The sequence below is a fragment of the Tachyglossus aculeatus genome, chromosome 1, assembly GCF_015852505.1.
Source record: "Tachyglossus aculeatus isolate mTacAcu1 chromosome 1, mTacAcu1.pri, whole genome shotgun sequence".
Lineage (NCBI taxonomy): Eukaryota > Metazoa > Chordata > Mammalia > Monotremata > Tachyglossidae > Tachyglossus > Tachyglossus aculeatus.
Genome location: NC_052066.1, coordinates 66060679 through 66080732, shown reverse-complemented (window position 1 = coordinate 66080732; position 20054 = coordinate 66060679). Strand labels below are relative to the sequence as shown.

The 20054-nt window shown below is 44.7% G+C and overlaps 1 protein-coding gene across 1 annotated transcript in view; it reads left to right on the top strand.

Moving 5' to 3' along the window:
- The first annotated feature begins 9807 nt into the window (after positions 1–9807).
- The window catches only part of MAP3K13 (mitogen-activated protein kinase kinase kinase 13), a 169834-nt gene continuing 159587 nt past the window's right edge, over positions 9808–20054 (top strand). The window contains 1 exon segment of the mRNA XM_038743278.1: positions 9808–10027. The gene's annotated coding sequence lies outside the window, so the exon portion shown is untranslated.

The window sequence follows — 20054 nt, the reverse complement described above, 5'->3', positions numbered from 1 at the left end:
TTTCCATTTACCTTGTATCCACCCCAGTGCTTAGAACAGTGCTTGGCACATAGTATGCGCTTAACAAATACCATTATTATTATTATTATTTTCTTCATGAGCAGGTCAAGGAAGGGCTCCCCTGGGCTGAAAAGGAAAAGGGTGGGGCAGAATATTTAGAGACCCAAAAGGTTGGTTGTGAAAAGGAGAAATAGCTCTGCCTAGTGAATAATAATAATAATAAGAAGAATAAAATAATAATAATAATTCATTCATTCATTCAATCGTATTTATTGAGCACTTACTGTGTGCAGAGCACTGTATTAAGCTCTTGGGAAGTACAAGTTGGCAACATATAGAGACGGTCCCTACCCAACAGTGGGCTTCCAGTCTAGATAATAATAATAATAAAATGATGGTATTTGTTAAGCGTTTACTATGTGCCAGGCACTGTACTAAGCGCTGGGGAGGATATGAGCAAATCGGGTTGGACACAGTAGAGCATGCCATGAGTCAGAAGGATCTGGGTTCTAATTCAAGCTCTGCCACTTGTCTGCTCTGGGACCTTGGACAAGTCACTTCACTTCTCTGTGCCTCAGTTCCCTCACCTGTAAAATGGGGATTAAGACTGTGAGCACCGCGTGGGACATGAACTGTGTCCAACCTGATTAACTTGTGTCCACCCCAGTGCTTGGTACATTTTAAGCACGTTAAGTGCTTAAGTTTTTTTTAATGGTTAACATTTTTAAAAAAAGGATGCTGTCTGAGAAAGCACTGTATTAAATATCTGTGAAGATCAATATATTAACTTCCCAGGAGTTTAGTACAGTGCTATGCACACAGAAAGTGCTCAATAAATATGACAATGAATGAATGTGAAGGTGATTTGAACTCTATGGAGGAAAAGTACTGGATAAATCACTTAATAAAAATCAGTGGTATTTATTGAGCACTTACTATGTGCAGAGCACTGTACTCAGCACTTGGGAGAATATAATTTGGCAGAATTAGTAGCTCTGTTCCCTGCCCATAACGAGCTTACAGTATAGAGGGAGAGACAGACATTACTAAAGATAAATAATTTATAAATTCAAAGTACTGTTATTTTCAGCTAACAGAAGGTTAGTTTTTGGGCTGTCAACCAGAATTTTGATTTTATGGAATGATGTATTTTGGGGAAGTTGAATGTTTTATTAATTTGGGGATTCATTTGCCTTCTATTTAAGTGTGTTTGTACTTGGTCTAAGAAGAATTTCCACCTCCCTCATACACCAACCATCTTGGTTACGATAATATCATTAAACCTTAGTTATTGGGTTTTTTTGTCTATATTAGTTTATTCAAAATGGCAAGTTATTCAAAGCACTTTTCATTCCCCCAGCTTACTAGGTGCCATACTGACCTTAAATAAAAATATTGGATCACTCTGTGGATTATTTCCATTCCTTGCATTCAAATTAACCTGGTTTCACTGTTTCATTGGTTGTTCGCTACAATCGTTATTTTAAAGTTAAAGCAGACTTTTTTTTAAGGGCATTTACTAGGCGCTTACTATGTGCAAAGCACTGTTCTAAGACTTCCTCGTCCACTCCCTTGAATGAAATATTATTCACCCTTGCGGGACAGAACAGATAATAGTAAATCGTAAAGCATTTTGCCTTATTAAAATCCCTCCTCCTCCAAGAGGCCTTCCATGACTGACCCCTTATTTCCCCTTATCCCTCTCCTTTTTGTTTCACCTAGATCTGTACCCTTTAAGCACGTGATATTCACCCCACCCACAGCCAAACAGTAGGGAAGTTATGTTGCTAGAGAGGTCAAGGTTGTAACCAGAGAAACTAAACATATAATAATAGTGATAGCATTTATTAAGCACTTACTATGTGCAAAGCACTATTCTAAGCACTGGGGAGGTTACAGTGTGATCGGGTTGTCCCATGGGGGGCTCACAGTTTTCATCCCATTTGACAGATGAGGTAACTGAGGCACAGAGAAGTGAAGTGACTTGCCCAAAGTCACACAGCTGACAAGTGGCGGAGCCGGGATTTGAACCCATGACCTCTGACTCCAAAGCCCGGGCTCTTTCCACTGAGCAACACTGCTTCGCTCTATATCCATAATTCATTTTAATATTTGTCTCCTCCTCTATCAATCAATCAGTCAATGGGACTTATTGAGCGCTTAGCAGCATGGCTCAGGGGGAAGAGCCTGGGCTTTGGAGTCAGAGGTCATGGGTTCGAATGCCAGCTCCACCACAAGTCTGCTGTGTGACCTTGGGCAAGTCACTTAACTTCTCTGAGCCTCAGTTACCTCATCTGTAAAAATGGGGATTAAGACTGTGAGCCCTACGTGGGACAACTTGATCACATTGTATCCCCCCCAATGCTTAGAACAGTGCTTTGCACATAGTAAGCGCTTAACAAATGCCATGATTATTATTATTATTATGTGTAGGGCATGGTACTAAGCATTTGGAAGAGTACAGTACAACAGAATTAGCAGACACATTCCCTGTCCATAATGAGCTTACAGTCGTGAGGGGGAGACAGGCATTAATGTGAATAAATAACTCATTTATAACATATGATTTAAAGATCTGTGCATACGTGCTGTGGGGATGGGAGTGAGGCAAATAGTAAATGTGAAGGAGGGAAACCGCAGCAGTTTGCATAATTCAATAAGTTATGAGGGAATTCATTCATTCAGTTAATCGTATTTATTGAGCGCTTACTGTGTGCAGAACACTGTACTAAGCGCTTGGGAAGTCCAAGTTGGCAACATATAGAGATGGTCCCTACCCAACAACGGACTCGCAGTCTAGAAGGTGGAGACAGACAACGAATGTTTAGAACAGGTAAGAACATTGGGGACCGAGCTGGGTATTTTATTGTTTTTTCTAAACCAGACTTCACTTGAGCTAACCCAGCCAGACATCCCTGGTGTTAAGTGCTTACTATATGCCAGGCACTGTTCTAAGTGCTGGGGTAGAAACACGTTCATTCATTCATTCATTCAATCGAATTTATTGAGCGCTTATTGCGTGTAGAGCACTGTACTAAGTGCTTGGGAAGTACAAGGTGGCAACATCTAGAGACGGTCCCTACCCAACAGCGGGCTCACAGTCTAGAAGGGGGAGGCAGACAACAAAACAAAACATATTAACAAAATAAAATAAATAGAATAAATATGTACAAGTAAAATAAATAAATTCATTCAATCGTATTTATTGAGCGCTTACTGTGTGCAGAGCACTGGACTAAGCGCTTGGGAAGTACAAGTTGGCAACATATAGAGACGGTCCCTACCCAACTGCGGGCTCACATTTATTCATTCATTCAGTCAGTCGTATTTACTGAGCGCTTACTGGGTGCAGAGCACTGGACTAAGCGCTTGGGAAGTACAAGTCAGGAACATCTAGAGATGGTCCCTACCCAACAGAGGGCTCACAGTCTAGAAGGGGGAGGCAGACAACAAAACAAAACATATTAACAAAATAAAATAAATCGAATAAATATGTACAAGTAAAATAAATAAATTCATTCAATCGTATTTATTGAGCACTTACTGTGTGCAGAGCACTGGACTAAGCGCTTGGGAAGTACAAGTTGGCAACATATAGAGACAGTCCCTACCCAACAACGGGCTCACGGTAAAGGATTTGCCTGAGGTCACGAGACAGGCAAGTGGTGGAGCTGAAACTAGAACCCAGGTCCTCAGACTCAGTCCCGTGCTCTTTCCACTAGGCCAGGCTGCTTCTTTTGGTGAACTTTCTCTTTTAAATCAGCCCTTGAGGGAAAATAGGCTAGGGCAAGCTAAATTGGGGTTACTTCCATTTTAACCTTTTTCCAATCCCCTTTCCAACTCCAAGTCCGTGTGCTCTGGGGGCCAAGGTTGGAGCGTAAATCCATGTAAGGAGCCTCCATAACCCTCAATCAACCTTTGTTGTGAGCAACCTTAGCATTTATAGACTGCTGGAAGCTCACTGTGGTCAAGGAACAGGTCTGCCAACTCCACTTTACTCTCCCAAGCCCTTAGTGCGGTGCTCTGCACACAGTAAGTACTCAATCAATACCACTGGATTGACTGATTGTAGTTTTAAATTTCATTTGGTGAATCTCCATTTAAATAAATAGAGTAATAAATATGGACAAACATATATATACAGGTGCTGTGGTGAGGGGAAGGAGGTAAGGTGGGGGGGATGGAGAGGGGGTATAAGGGGGAGAGGAAGGAGGGGGCTCAGTGTGGGAAGGCCTCCTGGAGGAGGTGAGCGTTCAGTAAGGCTTTGAAGGGAGGAAGAGAGCTAGCTTGGCCGATGTGCGGAGGGAAGACATTCCAGGCCAGGGGGAGGACGTGCTTAGCGCTTAGTACAGTGCTCAAGCGCTTAGTACAGTGCTCTGCACACAGTAAGCGCTCAATAAATACGATTGATTGATTGATTGACGTGGGCTGGGGGTCGATGGCGGGACGGGCGAGAACGAGGCCCAGTGAGGAGGTTAGCGGCGGCAGAGGAGCGGAGGGTGCGGGCTGGGCTGGAGAAGGAATCAGGTTGAACCTAGTCCCTGTCCCCCATGGGGCTCACAGTCTTAATCCCCATTTCGTAGAGGAACTGAGGCCCAGAGAAGTGAAGTGACTTGCCCCAGGTCACACAGCAGACAAGTGGCAGAACTGGGATTAGAACCCAGACCCTTCTGACTCCTAAACCTGTGCTCTATCCATTAGGCCACACCGGTTCTCTGTACTCTGCCAAACGCTTAGTTCGTTGCTCTGTAGGTATTCAGTAAATACCGCAGATGGATTTACTGATTAATTTCTGGACCGTGACTTGTGGCCTCGTGGAAAGAGCACGGGCCTGGGAATCAAGAGGTCCTAATCCTGGCTCCCCCATTTGTCTGCTGTGAGACCTTGGGTAAGTCACTTCACGTCTCTTAGCCTCACTGAAGGCACATCTCCTCCAAGAGGTCTTCCCAGACTAAACCCCACTTTTCTCTTCTCCCACTCCCTTCTGCATCGCCCCGACTTGCTCCCTTTATTCATCAAGCGCTTAGTACAGTGCTCTGCACACAGTAAGCACTCAATAAATATGATTGATTGATTGATTGACGTGGGCTGGGGGTCGACGGCGGGACGGGCGAGAACGAGGCCCAGTGAGGAGGTTAGCGGCGGCAGAGGAGCGGAGGGTGCGGGCTGGGCTGGAGAAGGAATCAGGTTGAACCTAGTCCCCGTCCCCCATGGGGCTCACAGTCTTAATCCCCATTTCGTAGAGGAACTGAGGCCCAGAGAAGTGAAGTGACTTGCCCTAGGTCACACAGCAGACAAGTGGCAGAACTGGGATTAGAACCCAGACCCTTCTGACTCCTAAGCCTGTGCTCTATCCATTAGGCCACACCGGTTCTCTGTACTCTGCCAAACGCTTAGTTCGCTGCTCTGTAGGTATTCAGTAAATACCGCAGATGGATTTACTGATTAATTTCTGGACCGTGGCTTGTGGCCTCGTGGAAAGAGCATGGGCCTGGGAATCAAGAGGTCCTAATCCTGGCTCCCCCATTTGTCTGCTGTGTGACCTTGGGCAAGTCACTTCACATCTCAGCGTCACTGAAGGCACATCTCCTCCAAGAGGTCTTCCCAGACTAAACCCCACTTTTCTCTTCTCCCACTCCCTTCTGCATCGCCCCAACTTGCTCCCTTTATTCATCAAGCGCTTAGTACAGTGCTCTGCACACAGTAAGCGCTCAATAAATATGATTGATTGATCTCCCCGCTCCCCCCGACCCTCCCTCCGAGCACCTCAGCATTTATGTAAATGCATAAAGTGTCAATGCACAGAAGCAGCGTAGTTCAGTGGAAAGAGCCCGGGCTTGGGAGTCAGAGGTCATGGGTTCTAATCCCGGCTCCGCCACTTGTCGGCTGTGTGACTTTGGGCAAGTCACTTCACTGGGCCTCAGTTACCTCATCTGGAAAATGGGGATTAAGATGGTGAGCCCTCCGTGGGACAACCTGACCACCTTGTATTCCTCCCAGCGCTTAGAACAGTGCTTTGCACATAGTAAGTGCTTAACAAATGCCATCATTAATATTATTATCGTTATATCTGTCATTTATTTATATTGTTGTCTATCTCCCCCGCCAACTGTAAGCTCATTCTGGGCAGGAAATGTGTCTGCTTTTTGTTGTATTGTACTCTGCTTTTTGTTGTATTGTACTCTCTTCAGCTCAATATAGTGCTCTGTACATAGTAAGTGCTCAATAAATACGATTGAATGAATGAATGAATGAATGAATGAAGATTCTCTGTGTTGTACTCTCTTCAGCTCAGTATAGTGCTCTGCACATAGTAAGTGCTCAATAAATACGATTGAATGAATGAATGAATGAAGATTCTCTGTGACTCAGTTCCCTCATCTGCCAAATGGGGATTCAGTACCTCTCCTCCCCGCTACTTAGACGGCAAACCCCATGTGGGACCTGATGATCTTGTCTTCACCCCAGTGCTTAGCACGGTGCTCTGCACATAGTAAGTGCTTAACAAAGCTTAACAAATATCACTATGATTTTTTCATCCAAATGATTTTCCTACCCCTTTGTTCATTAACAATAATCAGGGTTTCAGTAGGATCAACGAGCTTAACATTCATTCATTCATTCATTCATTCATTCATTTGATCATATCTACTGAGTGCTCACTGTGTGCACAGCACTGTACTAAGCCCTTGGGAGAGTCCAAGAGGTAGTTGACATGAACAGTCTATTAATCAACCAGTGGAATGTATTGAGTGCTTACTGTGTGCAGAGCATTGTACTAAGCGCTGGGGAGAGCATGCTAAAACAGTAGACTATTAGGAGAGAAGCAGCGTGGCTCAGTGGAAATAGCCCGGGCTTTGGAGTCGGAGGTCATGGGTTCAAATCCCAGCTCCGCCAATTGTCAGCTGGGTGACTTTGGGCAAGTCACTTCACTTCTCTGTACCTCAGTTCCCTCATCTGTAAAATGGGGATTAAGACTGTGAGCCCCTCGTGGGACAACCTGATCACCTTGTAACCTCCCCAGTGCTTCGCACATAGTAAGCGCTTAATAAATGCCATTATTATTATTCTTAGACACGTACAGTCTATCAATCAAACAATAGTATTTATTAAGCACTTACTGCGTGCAGAGCACTGAACTAAGTGCTTGGAAGAGTGCAATATAACAGAGTTAATAGACAGACATGTACAGTCTATTAATCAACCAGTGGTATTTATTGAGTGCTTACCGTGTGCAGAGCATTGTACTAAGTGCTTGGCGAGAGTACAATATAACAGAGTTGGTAATAATAATAATGATGGCATTTATTAAGTGCTTACTATGTGCAGAGCACTGTTTTAAGCGCAGGGGAGGTTACAAGGCGATCAGGTTGTCCCACAGGGAGCTCACAGTCTTAATCCCCATTTTACAGATGAGGTAACTGAGGCCCAGAGAAGTGAAGTGACTTGCCCAAAGTCACCCAGCTGACAATTGGCAGAGCTGGGATTTGAATCCATGACCTCTGACTCCAAAGCCCGGGCTCTTTCCACTGAGCAATGATACATACAGTCTATTAATTAACCAATGGTATTTATTGAGTGCTTACTGTGTGCAGAGCATTGTACTAAGTGCTTGGGGAGAGTACAATTTAACAGAGTTGGTAGGTGCATACAGTCTATCAATTGACCAATGGTATTTATTGAGCGCTTACTGTGTGCAGAGCACTGTACGATAAACCGGCACATTTCCTGCCCATGATGAGATTACAGTCCAGAGGGGGAGACAGACAGTAATAGAAATAGTGACTTGCGTGTTACGCACATGAACACACACACAAACACACACACACACACACACACACACACACACACACACAGCTCCCCTGAAGCTGGGTTATAAGCACGTTGTGGGCAGGGAATAATAATAATAATAATAATGTTGGTATTTGTTAAGCGCTTACTATGTGCCAAGCACTGTTCTAAACGCTGGGGTAGATACAAGGTAATCGGGTTATCCCAGGTGGGGCTCACAGTCTTCATCCCCACTTTCCAGATGAAGTAACTGAGGCCCAGAGAAGTTAAGTGACTTACCCAAGGTCACACAGCTGACAAGTGGTCGTGCCGGGATTAGAACCCATGACCTCTGGCTCCCCAGCCTGTGCTCTTTTCAATTCTAGAGAAGCAGCGTGGCTCAATGGAAAGAGCCCGGGCTTTGGAGTCAGAGGTCATGAGTTCAAACCCCGGCTCTGCCAATTGTCATCTGTGTGACTTTGGGCAAGTCACTTCACTTCTCTGTGCCTCAGTTGCCTCATCTGGAAAATGGGGATGAAGACTGTGAGCCCTATGTGGGACAATCTGATCACCTTGAGTCCTCCCCAGTGCTTAGAACAGTGCTTTGTACATCTCTATATGTTACCGACTTGTACTTCCCAAGCGCTTAGTACAGTGCTCTGCACACAGTAAGTGCTCAATAAGTATGACTGAATGAATGAATGAACAAGTGCCATCATTATTATTATGTGTCCGTTGTTGTATTCATTCAGTGGTATTTACTGAGCGCTTACTGTGTGCAGAGCACTGTACCGGCTCCGCCACTTGTCAGCTGTGTGACTTTAGACAAGTCACTTCTCTGGGCTTCAGTTCCCTCATCTGTAAAATGGGGAGTAAGACTGTGAGCCCCACGTGGGACAGCCTGATTAGCTTGTATCTACCTCAGCGCTTAGAACAGTGCTTGGCACACAGTAATAATAAGGTGCAGCGTTAGAGGCACAGCGTGGCTCTGTGGAAAGAGCATGGGCTTGGGAGTTAGAGGTCATGGGTTCAAATCCCGGCTCTGCCAATTGTCAGCTGCGTGACTTTGGGCAAGTCACTTCACTTCTCTGGACCTCAGTTATCTCATCTGTAGGATGAAGATGTGAGCCCCACGTGGGACAATCTGACCCCCTTGTTTCCTCCCCAGCGCTTGGAACAGTGCTTTGCACATCGTAAGCGCTTAACAAATGTCATTACTATTATTATACCTCCATCCTCTCCCCCTCCCTCTCCCCATCCCCCCCGCCTTACTTCCTTCCCCTCCCCACAGCACCTGCATGTATGTTTGTACAGATTTATTACTCTATTTACTTGTACACATTTACTATTCTATTTATTTTATTTTGTTAATACATTTTTTTTTGTTGTTGTCTGTCTCCCCCTTCTAGACTGTGAGCCCGCTGTCGGGTAGGGACCATCTCTATATATTGCTGATTTGTACTTCCCAAGTGCTTAGTACAGTGCTTTGCACACAGTAAGAGCTCAATAAATACGACTGATTGATTGAGCCCGCTGTTGGGTAGGGACCGTCTCCATATGTTGCCAACTTGGACTTCCCAAGCGCTTAGTACAGTGCACTGCACACAGTAAGCGCTCCATAAATACGACTGAATGAATGAATGAGAGTACGCCGTGACAACAGACGGACACATTCCCAGCCCGCAACGAGCTCACGGTCTGGAGACCGTCCTCTTCCAAGCGCTTAGCACAGTGCTCCAATCAATCAATCAATCAGTCAATCAATCAACACACCCAGTGATCCAGTGTGGGTGCTCCACGTCCAGTGAGCGCTCCATAAACGAGATCGAACGATCGAATGAAACCAAACCCTTCTCAAGCTACTGGCTCCTGTCAAACCCTGGGAGAGACAGAGGCCAATAACCGGATTGGCGAGCTCTGTTTGCTCTGTGACCAGATCCCTCGTCCAAGAAGGCAGGCCTCGGTTGGCCTGTGCCCATTGGCCAGGCTCCGGTCCCCCCAGTCACCCCCTCTTTTATTTCTCTCTTGCAGGCCACACAGCCCAGCGAGGTCTGGGCGGAATCCTAAAGCAGGCCGGCCTGCATCCATTCATGAATCCGTGACGTCAAGAGCGTGCGGGGCTCCTCTGCGGTGGGCTGGACCAGTGCGGGGATGCGATGCCCCCCTTTTCCTTTCCTCCGGCAAAGCCTGTCTATTCGCCTTCCATCTTTTGCAAAACCAGAAAATGGAGCAGCATGTGTAGGAATTCTCCACCGTTGTGAGTATCTCTAAGGGACTGTTGTCGTTACGGTTTGGCCCTTTTCGGGATCCGCATCTATTTCAGAAGGTAGATGGATGGAGGGATTTAGGATGGGGGGGCACTAAGAGACCGATGGGTTGAGAGGACACACAGGGAGAAACCTGAAACCGTGTTTTAGCGAGGAGTCCCCGAAACTGACAGCTGTTTTCCTCCTGCCTGCTTGCCTACTAGACGTGGACATTTTTCATGTACAATCCTGCACGTTATCCGCTGATGCCGCCGATGAGCGATGGCTGCACGGAGGGTATCAAAGGGGAGAGAAAAAAAAAAAACAAACAAAACCCTCATCGCCAGATGATGGGGTCGCCTAGATAGAGCCGGGCAGGCTACAGCATCTGGGTGCAGCCTTCTTCCTTTCTCTTTCTCTTTCTTGTTATGATTTTGTCCTCCTCTCTTGATTACGGAGCAGAAGCTTTCTTTAGCCAGAATCCGAAAGAGGTGGAGCGATTGGGGATTGGTGAGAGGTTCCGGTTTTAGGATAATTGGGTTTTTAAATCGTTTTTCTGTTTCCCGGATTTGGTGAGCCGAGCCGGTGTAGCTGCATTTTTACATGAACATTGATGGGAAACTTTAAGAGCTTGGAGTTGAATTACAAACGAGGAAAAAAAATCATGTAATAACCCTGAGTAGCAGTTAATAAATCTGGTGCAAAAAGATGTATGTGATTATGTTTTAGAAGTCTACAGAGTTGCAATATTCATCAATGTGTTTATATACATATAGAGAGAATATATATAGATATATACATAGATCTATATATTATATAGTGCATATACGTGTTTGTGTCTATGCATAGATGTGTATTCATTCATTCAGTTGTATTTATTGAGTGCTTACTGTGTGCAGAGCACCGTACTAAGCGCTTGGGAAGTACAAGTTGGCAATATATAGAGATGGTCCCTTACCCAACAATGGGCTCACAGTCTAGAGGGGAAAATATGTTTGTGTGTGTGTGTGTGTGTGTGTGTGTGTGTGTGTGTGTGTGTGTTTATCATGTGTATATATATATATATATATATATATAAATAGACACACACACACAAATATATGTATGTATGTATATACATATATATGCATATACATTGCTTAGAACAGTGCCTGGCACATAGTAAGCCCTTAACAAATACCATAATCATTATTATTATATCCATCTTTATCTGAACCCCAAACCAAGGACGATTTTTATTTTTCCTTTGGAGGTAAATAAGGACATTCTCGGATGTGCAATTAATGCTTCTGGCAGTGAAGCTGAAGATTTTTCAGAGCTATCTGTAATCAATAATGTTTTAAAGTAGGATTTCAATTTCTCCACTCTCTAAGCTTTACATAATATATCCAAGTTGCCCGGGTTATCTCAGGTGAAAGGAGTTTTGGTGACACCAAAGAAAGGAATATGCATGTGTTATACTGTTCATCCGAGGCTATTCTTCTGTATCTATTAGTTTCTTTGGAAGAATCCTGAATACAAACTCAAAGCCGGCGCGTGCATTTTCAAGGCAGTTAAAAGAGCGTAATGCCTGTTCATCCAAGGTTGTATCCTTAAATCATCAAGGCAACTCGCTTAAAAATTTCATAGATATTGGCACGAACGTCCTTGTTCTTGGAAAGAGAGGTTGTATTCTTAAACTGAGGATAACCAGGATATTTGATCATGTTCTCTGTATCTTTAATGTAAGATTCGAAGGCATTGGGCATATTTGTTTTCTTTTGTTCTCTTTCCTGGTCCCAGCTCCCACTGTGCTCTTCATTTTGCCCTTTGTGAACTCAAACTTCTCCTCAGCCTTGTCTGAGTGTGCGATAGGAGCATTGTCTGATTGTAAATCAGATCTCTCTTTGTCCTACCCCTACCTGCTGGGGGTTCAGTTTTACTGTGGATACTTTCTGAGGTTGAATAGGAAGGCATTCTCACCTAGTTTCAAAATGTTTTTAGCTCCTTTCTGTTGTGGTTTTTTTCTTCATCCTTCCCCAACCCCTATAGAAAACTCTATAGAAAAAGCTGTACCCTATGGGCACTTGGGATGCACCCTCAGACTGACAGTACTTTAGGGATTTGTCTTTCTTTAGTTGATTTATTTATAATAATGCCTGTCTCCCCATCTGCGGCAAACTCTTTGTGGGCAGGGAGCCTGTCTGCACATTCTGTTGTATTGTACTCCCCACAAGTGCTTGGGGGGCAGTGCTTATTTTATTTTGTTAATATGTTTTGTTTTGTTCTCTGTCTCCCCCTTCTAGACTGTGAGCCCACTGGTGGGTAGGGACTGTCTCTATTTATTGCCAACTTGTACTTCCGAAGCGCTTAGTCCAGTGCTCTGCACACAGTAAGCGCTCAATAAATACGATTGAATGAATGAATGAATGAATGGGACAGTGGTCTGCACTAAGTGCTCAATAAATAATGTCTATAGATGGATTATCTGATTGAAAAAATGAGTTACCCAATTGGGCAACTAGCTAGACCCTGCTATTTCCAAGGTATAAATCTAACAGGCCTAAAGATTAGTTCATTGACATGGGCATCTTTTACAGCAATTCATTCATTCATTCAATCGTATTTATTGAGCATTTACTGTGTGCAGGACACTGTACTGCTTGGAAAGTACAATTCGGCAACTGATATTGACAGTCCCTACCCAACAATGGGCTCACAGTCTAGAAAAAATAATAATGATGGCATTTGTTAAGCACTTACTATGTGCCTTGGCACTGTTCTAAGCACTGGGGTAGATACAAGGTAATCAGGTTGTCCCACGGGGGGCTCACAGTCTTAATCCCCATTTTACGGATGAGGTAATTGAGGCACAGAGAAGTTAAGCGACTTGCCCAAGGTCACATAGCTGACGAGTAACAGAGCCGGGAGTAGAACCCATGACCTCTGACTCCCAAGATGGTTCTCCTCACATTAAGCCATGCTGCTTCTAGACTGTACTCATGTTGTGGGCAGGGAATGTGTCTCCCAAGCGCTTAGTACAGTGCTCTGCACACACAGTAAGTGCTCAATAAATATGCTTAACTGACTGCCCTGCACAAAGTAAGCACTCAATATTTACAATTGATTGATTGATTGGTCGATTGCCAATGACTTGTTCTGTGACTTTGGATAAGACACTTAATTTCTCTGTGCCTCAGTTTCCTCAACAACTGTAAATGGGGCTTCAATAGCTGCTAAAGAGAAGCACCCTGGCTTACCGGAAAGAGCCCGGGCTTGGGAGTCAGAGGTCATAGGTTCAAATCTCAGCTCCGCCAATTGTCAGCTGTGTGACTATGGGCAAGTCACTTAACTTCTCTGTGCCTCAGCTACCTCATCTGCAAAATGGGGATTAAGACTGTGAGCCCCCGTGGGCCAACCTGATTACCTTGTATCTCCCCCAGCACTTAGAACAGTGCTTGACACATAGTAAGCGCTTAACAAATGCCATCATCATTATCATTATTATTATACCTCCTTCCCTTCCCCACAGCACCTGTATATATGTATGTATGTTTGTTCGTATTTATTACTCTATTTATTTATTTATTTTACTTGTACATATCTATTCTATTTATTTTAATTTGTTAATATGTTTTGTTTTGTTCTCTGTCTCCCCCTTCTAGACTGTGAGCTCACTGTTGGGCAGGGACTGTCTCTATATGCTGCCAACTTGGACTTCCCAAGTGCTTAGTACAGTGCTGTGCACACAGTAAGCGCTCAATAAATACGATTGATGGATTGATTGATTGACTGATTGATTGATTATTATTATTCTCCCTCCAACTTGGAAAGCACTTGGGCTTTGGAGTCAGAGGTCATGGGTTCGAATCCCGACTCCGCCAATTGTCAGCTGTGCGACTTTGGGCAAGTCACTTCACTTCTCTGGGCCTCAGTTCCCTCATCCGTAAAATGGGGATTAAGACTGTGAGTCCCACGTGGGACAACCTGATCACCTTGTACCCCCAAGCGCTTAGAACAGTGCTTTGCACACAGTAAGCGCTTAACAAATACCACCATTATTATTATTATTATTACTTAGAATGTGAACCCCATGAGGGACAGAGCCTGCGTCTGACCTAATCATTCATTCATTCATTCATTCATTCAATTCATTCGTATTTATTGAGCGCTTACTGTGTGCAGAGCACTGTATTAAGCGCTTGGGAAGTCCAAGTTGGCAGCATATAGAGACGGTCCCTACCCAACAACGGGCTTACAGTCTAGAAGCTTGTATCCACCCCAGCGCTTAGAACAGTTCTGGATACTTCATAAGCCCACTGTTGGGTAGGGACCGTCTCTATACGTTGCCAATTTGTACTTCCCAAGCGCTTAGTACAGTGCTCTGCACACAGTAAGCGCTCAATAAACACGATTGATGATGATGAAAGAGGACTCCTTCTAATCCGCTCGGAAGGGGGCACAGACTGGGGAGGACCCCAAGTTTAAAATCCCTGGCAGGTGGCTCCCAGCGACCGACATTGGCTACAGGCCTAGGCCTCGTCCACCAAGCGAAGACCTCCGAGTCCCGAGCGTCATGGATCCCTTCGCCTCGGCGGGGGACTGACAGGCTCCACCTGCTCTCCGCTTCTTGCCAGGAGGAGAGGAGAGAGGTGTGACTGTGCTGCAGTTAATAATAATGATGGCATTTATTAAGCAGTTCATTAGCATGTACCATCTCCACGAAAACAGGGAGGACTCCGGGAACAGATGTCCAAGAAATACCCCCGAGAAAGACAACCAGCTAAAGATGGGATACGGAGGCCCCGGCTATGTTTCCCTAGTCCCTCGTGAAGCGGGGACTACGTCCAACCTGATTTCTTCTCCCTTTGCCCATCCCCTTTCCCAGCCCCCAAACACTTATAATAATAATGATGGCGCTTATGAAGCGCTTACTATATGCAAAGCACTGTTCTAAGCACTGGAGAGGTTACAAGGTGATCAGGTTGTCCCACGGAGCGCTCGCAGTCTTCATCCCCATTTTCCAGATGAGGTAACTGAGGCACGGAGAAGTTAAATGACTTGCCCAAAGTCACACAGCTGACAGTTGGATGAGCAGGGATTTGAACCCGTGACCTCTGACTCCAAAGCCCACGCTCTTTCTACTGAGCCACGCTGCTTTCTCTGCCTTTCAAACAAGAGTCTAAACAGCAACAACCAAGATGGGACATGGAAGACCACCATCCGTATACTGGCTTCCAAAGAAACTGGAATAAAAATACTCGAACTCTCGCAGTAATAATAATAATGATGATGGCATTTGTTAAGCGCTTACTATGTGCAAAGCACTGTTCTAAGCACTTGGGAGGTTACAAGGTGATCAGGTTGTCCCACGGGGGCTCACAGTCTTCATCCCCATTTTCCAGATGAGGTAACTGAGGCCCAGAGAAGTTAAGTGACTTGCCCAAAGTCACACAGCTGACAAGTGATGGAGCGGGGATTTGAACCCATGACCTCTGACTCCAAAGCCCGGGCTCTTTCCACTGAGCCATGCTGCTTCTCTATGTACTTCACTTATGTACATATCTCATTTTATTTATTTGTATTGATGTCTGTCTCCCCGACTGTAGACTGTAGCTCGTTGCGGGCAGGGAGTGTCACTGTTTATTGTTGTATTGCTCTTGCCAAGCGCTTAGTACAGTGCTGTGCCCAGTAAGCACTCAATAAATACGATTGAATGAATGAATGAATGATGCCTCCTCCCTTCAAGGACTCCCAGGGCTTTTGGGTATGGGAGTGAAATGGAAGCAGCATGGCTCAGTGGAAAGAGCACGGACTTTGGAGCCAGAGGTCATGGGTTCGAATCCTGGCTCTGCCACTTGTCAGCTGTGTGACTTTGGGCAAGTCACTTAACTTCTCTGGGCCTCAGTTACCTCATCTGTAAAATGGGGATGAAGATTGTGAGCCCCACGTGGGACAACCTGATCACCTTGTATCCTCCCCAGCGCTTAGAACAGTGCCTTGCACATAGTAAGCGCTTAATAAATGCCATTATTATTATTATTACTTGCCACAGGGACACACCCTCAGGGGGTGAGGGGTTTCCCAATCCTTTCACCTTGACAGGGATCAATCAATCGATCATATTTATTGAGCGCTTACTGTGCGCAGAGCACTGTAACAATAATAATAATAATAATGGTATTTGTTAAGCGTTTACTATGTGCCAAGCACTGTTCTAAGCGCTGGGGAGGACACAAGGTAATCAGGTTGTCCTATATGGGGCTCCCAGTCTTAATCCCCATTTTACAAATGAGGTAACTGAGGCATAGAGAAGTTAAGTGACGTGCCCCAAAGTCACACAGCTGACACATGGTGGAGCCGGGATTAGAACCCATGACCTCATTTAGACTGTGAGCCCACTGCTGGGTAGGGACTTTCTCTATATGTTACCAATTTGTACTTCCCAAGCGCTTAGTACAGTGCTCTGCACACAGTAAGTGCTCAATAAATACGTTTGATGATGATGATGATGGCTCCCAAGCCCATGCTCTTTCCACTGAACCACGCTGCTTCTCTACTAGCGCTTAGGAGGTATTACAGACTTGGTAGACCCATTCCCTGCCCACAGTGGGCTTACAGGGTGTAAAGGGGGGAGACAAACATTAATAACATACATATTTATAACATAATAATAATAATAATAACATAATAACATACATATTTGTTACTCTATTTATTTATTTATTTATTTTACTTGTACATATCTATCCTATTTATTTTATTTTGTTAGTATGTTTGGTTTTGTTCTCTGTCTCCCCCTTTTAGACTGTGAGCCCACTGTTGGGTAGGGACTGTCTCTATATGTTGCCAATTTGTACTTTCCAAGCGCTTAGTACAGTGCTCTGCACATAGTAAGCGCTCAATAAATACGATTGATGATGATGATGATGATGAATAGAAATTAGTAAATTACGGCTGTGTACGTAAGTGCTGTGGGGATTAGGAAGAGGGGAATAAAGGGACCAAATCTGAAAACAAGGGGGACGCAGAGGGAGTGAGTGAAGAGGAAAGGGGCAGGGGGATTAGTCAGGGAAGGCCTCTTGGAGGAGAAGATGTGCCTTCAATAAGTCTTGTTATTAATATGTTGCCAACTTGTACTTCCCAAGCGCTTAGTACAGTGCTCTGCACACAGTAAGTGCTCAATAAATACGATTGATTGATTGATTGAAGCGGGGTGGAGAGTAATTATCTGTCACGTATGTTCCAGGCCAGAGGCAGGGCGTAAGAGGAAGGGTTGGCGGCAAGCTAGGTGAGATTGAGGTACAGTAAATTGTCTAAAGTTGATTGTACTTCCCAAGCGCTTAGTACAGTGCTCTGCACACAGTAAGCCCTCAATAAATACGATTGATTGATTGATGATGATGATAATGATGGTATTTGTTATTCATTCATTCATTCATTCATTCAATCGTATTTATTGAGCACTTACTGTGTGCAGAGCACTGTACTAAGTGCTTGGGAAGTACAGTCAATCAATCGTATTTATTGAGCGCTTACTGTGTGCAGAGCACTGTACTAAGCGCTTGGGAAGTACAATTATTTAGCGCTTACTATGTGCCAAGCACTGTTCTAAACACTGGGGTAGATAAAAGGAAATCAGGTTGTCCCACGTGGGGCTCACAGTCTTAATCCCCATTTTACAGATGAGGTAACTGAGGCCCAGAGAAGCGAAGTGACTTGCCCAAAGTCACCCAGCTGATTTAAGTGGCGGAGCTGGGATTAGAACCCACGACCTCTGACTCCCAAGGCCATGCTCTTTCCACTAAGCCATGCTGCTTCTCAAATTGGTACAAGTTGATAGAGAAGCAGAGTGGCTCAGTGGAAAGAACCCGGGCTTTGGAGTCAGAGGTCATGGGTTCAAAACCTGGCTCCACCACTTGTCAGCTGTGTGACTTTGGGCAAGTCACTTAGCGTCTCTGGGCCTCAGTTACCTCATCTGTAAAATGGGGGTTAAGGCTGTGAGCCCCCTGTGGGACAACCTGATCACCTTGTAACCTCTCCAGTGCTTAGAACAGTGTGTTGCACATAGTAAGTACTTAATAAAGGCTATTATTATTATTATTACAAGAAGGGGATTTGAACCATGGACATCACAGTGTGTGAGCATGGAGAAGGTACCCGGGTAGGGCAGTGTGGCCTAATGGAAAGAGCCTGAAAGTCAGAGGACCTGGGTTCTAATGTAGAGTCTTCCCGTTGCTTAGGGTGTGACCTAGGGCAAGTCATTTAACTGCCCTGTGCCTTAGTTTTCTTATCTGTAAAATGGGGATTCAGAGCCTGTTCTCCTTCCTACTTCCACGAGAAGCAGTGTGGCCTAGTGGCTAGAGGAGTCAGGAGGCCCTGGGTTCTAATCCCAGCTCTGTCACTTGTAGGCTCTATGGCCTTGGGCAAGTCACATCACTTGTCTGGGACTCAGTTCCCTCATCTGTAAAATAATAATAATAATAATAATAATAATGATGATGGCATTGATTAAGCACTTACTATGTGCAAAGCATTGTTCTAAGTGCTGGGGGGATACAGGGTGATCAGGTTGTCCCATGGGGGGCTCACAGTCAATCCCCATTTTTACAGATGAGGTAACTGAGGAACAGAGAAGTGAAGTGACTTGCCCAAGGTCACACAGCTGACAGTTGGCAGAGCCGGGATTTGAACCCATAACCACCGACTCCAAAGCCCGGGCTCTTTCCACTGAACCACGCTGCTTCTCATGGGGATTAAAAATGGGGATTAAAACTGTGAGCCTCATGGGGGACAGGGATTATGTCCAAACTGATTAGCTTGAATCCGTCCCAGCGCTTAGAACAGTGCCTGGCTCATAATAAGCGTCTAAGAAATACCTCAGTTGTTATTGTTATTATTACTTTGACTTTTAGCCTTAAGTGGAACAGGCATTGTATCCAACCTAACTTGTATCTACTCCAGTGCTTAAAAACAATGCTTTTAACACTGCTTAATTCATAGTAAGCACTTAATAAATGCTATGCTACTACTACTATTAATAATAGTGCCTCCTCCAGGAGGCCTTCCCACACTGAGCCCCCTTTTTCCTCTCCTCCTCCCCATCCCCCTCACCCTACCTCCTTCCCCTCCCCACAGCACCTGTATATATGTCTGTCCAGATTTATTACTCTATTTATTTTACTTGTCCATATTTGCTATTCTATTTATTTTGTTAATGATGTGCATTTAGCTTTGATTCTATTTGTTCTGATGACACCTGTCTACATGTTTTGTTTTGCTGTCCGTCTCCCCCTTCTAGACTGTGAGCCCGTTGTTGGGGAGGGACCGTCTCTATATGTTGCCATTTTGTACTTCCCAAGCGCTTAGTACAGTGCTCTGCATACAGTAAGCACACAATAAATACGATTGAATGAATAGTGTGGCCTAGTGATAAGAGCCTAGGAGTCAAAGGACCTGGGTTCTTATCCTGCCTCCTCCACTTGTCTGCTGTGTGACCTTGGGCAAGTCAGTTACCTTCTCTGGACCTCAGTTACCTCATCTGTAAAGTGGGGATCGAAGCTCTGAGCCCCATGTGGGATATGGACTATATCCAAGTTATGTTGCTAACTTGTACTTCCCAAGCGCCTAGTACAGTGCTCTTCACACAGTAAGCGCTCAATAAATATGACTGACTGACTGACTGACTGAATGAATGAATGAATGAATAATTGTTTGAATCTCCCCCTCCCCCTCGTCCCCCTCTCCATCCCCCCATCTTACCTCCTTCCCTTCCCCACAGCACCTGTATATATGTATATATGGTTGCACATATTTATTACTCTATTTATTTATTTATTTATTTATTTTACTTGTACATTTCTATCCTATTTATTTTATTTTGTTGGTATGTTTGGTTTTGTTCCCTGTCTCCCCCTTTTAGACTGTGAGCCCACTGTTGGGTAGGGACTGTCTCCATGTGTTGCCAATTTGTACTTCCCAAGCGCTTAGTACAGTGCTCTGCACATACTAAGCGCTCAATAAATACAATTGATTGATTGATTGATTGATTGATTGATT